Source organism: Lepidothrix coronata, unplaced genomic scaffold (assembly GCF_001604755.1).
Source record: "Lepidothrix coronata isolate B3197 unplaced genomic scaffold, Lepidothrix_coronata-1.0 Scaffold155, whole genome shotgun sequence".
Taxonomy (NCBI): domain Eukaryota; kingdom Metazoa; phylum Chordata; class Aves; order Passeriformes; family Pipridae; genus Lepidothrix; species Lepidothrix coronata.
The window spans coordinates 519,179-522,763 of NW_016690335.1; positions in this window are offsets into that span (position 1 = coordinate 519,179).

The window sequence follows — 3,585 nt, forward strand, 5'->3', positions numbered from 1 at the left end:
CAGATGCTAAGCTTGGGCAAATTGACAAAGACTTTGATTTCTATTAATGGTTTTGCATTAATCAAGGTCAATAGTATTTTAATATGCCACATATCTTCTTGACAATTAGTGTGGGGAAGTACAAGATTTGAAATACTGGAACAGCTACTAACCTCTGAATAGCATCCTTGCTGATCTGAATTTATGACTTCATAAGGGCCTATCACAACCATAAAACTACTAATTGTTGATGTATTAATCAAGGTGTGGGTTACCAAGAGCTTCAGCTGCTGGTTATTGCTGCATTTTAAGTATTGAATTAGATACCATCAGCTTACAGAGAGAAATATGTTACATTGGCAGGAGTAGTCATTCAGAGAACCTACATTTGGGCATTTTGTAGACTTGTACTGAAATACTAATCTGAGATAACTGTTCCATAGATTCTTACAATTTTCATCATTTTGTGAGTGATTTATGTCCTGGGATGAGGTGCACAAAATGTTTTGTTTCTAAGGTTAAAACAGATTACCTTAATGACTGTTACAGCAATGCAAGGCAGAGAATATCTGCACCTAGCTTTAATTCAGTTACAGTGTGGCTCCAGTTATTTTAAATTCTTAGTGAATCATTTTTAGAAACTGATATTTTGAGAAGAACACATTCCTATTCATAGGAATCCAAAACAGTTCCTACATACTACCAGTTCAAAACCACATTTTGTCAGAAAAAGCTTTCTCAAGAGAAGGGCATACAACAATGCAATCAGTGAACTGTAGTTAATAATAAATGTGCATGTCCTTATCCTACCAGAGTTGCTAAATGGACAGTGTAGCTGGTTAAAATGAGAGGATCTGTTCCTCATTACTCCAGTGAGGATTAACTCCTATCCTGAATAAGGCAGACCCACAAACTGAAAATGTGTTTCTGACACATCTAGCAATATCTGATATACTTGTTGTTCTCCATAGGTCAGCCAGCTAATCTTTTACTTCTCTATTTCCAAACTTTCCAAAGGTTTTATTTACAACCTGGTGAGAAAAGGGAGTGTTTTTAATGTCTCAAGAAGTCTGTAGGATGGAATCTTTATTTCCTTTGTCTCTCAGAAATGCTGAATCTTTAAAAATGGGTTACTGATATTCCCTTTCTTATACCCTTTCATCACTTTAATACAGGTTATAAATGCGTTCACACATACACAGAGAGAAAAAGTCATGATCTGAACTTATAGAAATTTAACTGTGATTTCACTTGGCACAGAAGTTTCCATTTTATTACTAGCAGGCATAATTTTTTGTAATTAAAATATTATAGTGTATTATATGCACAAGCTTTAGTCAAGTACTTACTCAGCAAAAGGAATCTGTCTGAACTCACTGACTGTATCTACGCTCTCCTGCTACATGTCACATGGCAACACACTGCAGGTCATATCCCTGAAATGTTTACGTTGCTTATTTTGAGTTTTTTTCTGGGCCATGCTTTTGGGAAAACATGGGGTAAATGCAAAAAATATATAACTTCTAATTGCTCTTACACAGTCCAAGTGAACCACATCACTGCTGTGTCCCAAGTACTCTAGCACAGATTCATCAAAGCCATTTTCAATGACTATTCTGATAGAGATAGCTGAGTGGACCACCTGAAAAAAAAAAATGAATGAAACAAAACTAAAATGGGGAAAAAAATATGGTAGTCTTGGCAAGAGATGTATGAGGTGTAGCTGTGAGGTATTCCAAAGGATTTTGACACCTTGTGCATGATCACAAGTGAAGGTGAACAAAGGGGAGCAGGAGGAAGAAAGGGAGGATTTGGATAACAGAAAGTTTTATCTCCCTTTCTGTCCCTATCTCTTCCAGAGAAAGTGACGATAATTAACTGTCCTATATCCCTACATAACCTTAGACCTATCCTCATAACCTTGGATGAACAGATGAGGACCTCATTATTCAGCGCCAGAACATCAACCCTGCCAAACTCGCATGACTGGAGTGCTGCCATGAATGACTACAAGCTCTTCAGAAGGAACAGGCAAGGTAGGAGAGGTGAAGGGGTGGCTCTTTATGTTAGAGATACTCTTGACTCTGTAGAACTTGAAGTCAGTAACAGTAAGGTTGAGTGCCTGTGGATCAGAATCAAGAGGAAGGCCAACTAGGCTGACATCCTGGTGGGAGTCTGTTACAGACCATCCAACCAGGATGATGAGGGTGATGAATTATTCTGCAAGCAGCTGGCGGATGTCTCAAAATCGCCAGCCCTTGCCCTTGTGGGCAAATTTAGCCTGCCAGATGTCTGCTGGAAACTCAACACAGCAGAGAAGAGGCCGTCTAGGAGATTCCTAGAGTGTATAGAAGATGACTTCCTGCTCCAGCTGGTAAATGAGCCTACCAGGGATGGGGCCCCCCTAGCCCTGCTCTTCACAAACAGAGAGGGGCTGGTGGGAGATGTGGTGGTCAGAGGCCCGTCTGGGACACAGTGGCCATGAAATAATAGAGTTTTCAATACGCAGGGACGCAAAGAGGGTCATCAATAAAACTTCTGTGCTGGACTTCCAGAGGGCAGATTTTGCCTACTCAGAAGACTGGTTCAGAGGGTACCTTGGGAAACAGCCCCTGAAAACAAAGGGGTCCAGGAGGGATGGACATGCTTCAAGAAGCAAGTCTTGAACGCACAGGAGCAGGCTGTCCCAGTGTGCCAAAAGGCAAGCTGGTGAGGAAGACTGGCTGAACAGGGAGATTTTGAAGGAAATTAGGGGAAAAAAGAGAGCTTACTGACTATGGAAAAAAGGGCTGGCCACTCATGAAGAGTTTAGGAATATAGTTAGGTCATGTAGAAAGAAAATTAGAGAGACAAAGGCACAATTTGAACTCAATCTGGCCACTTCTGTTAGGGATAACAAGAAGTGCTTCTACAAATACTTCAATAGCAAAAGGAGGGGCAAGGAAAACCTCCATTCTTTGTTGGACATGAGGGAAAACAAAGTCACCAAAGATGAGGAAAAGGCTGACCTTTTAACCTTTAACACCTTCTTTGCCTCAGTTTTCAACAGTAAGACAGGTTGTCCTCAGGACAACTGGTCTCTGGAGCTGGAACACAGAGACAGGAAGCCAAATAGCCCCCCCCTGTAATCCAGGAGGAAACAGTGAGCGACCTGCTGAGCCACTTGGATCCTCACAAGTCTATGGGACCAAATGGGATCCATCCTGGGGTGATGAGGGAGCTCTCCAAGCCGCTCTCCCTCATCTACCAACAGTCCTGGATCACTGGGGAGGTCCCAGATGATTGGAAGCTGACGAATGTCACTCCCATCCACAACAAAGGCTGCAAGGAGCACCTGGGCAACTACAGGCCTGTCAGCCTGTAGTGCCTGGCAAGGTTATGGAACAGATCATCCTAAGTGAAATCATACAACCACTACAGGATGGACAAGGGATCAGACCAAGCCAGCATGGGTTTAAGAAGGGAAGGCCCTGTCTGAGCAACTTGATCTCCTTTTATGATCAGGTGACCCGCCTGGTGGATGAAGGCTGTGGATGTGGTCTATCGGGACTTCAGCAAAGCCTCTGACACCGTCTCCCACAGCATACTCCTGAAAAAGCTGGCAGC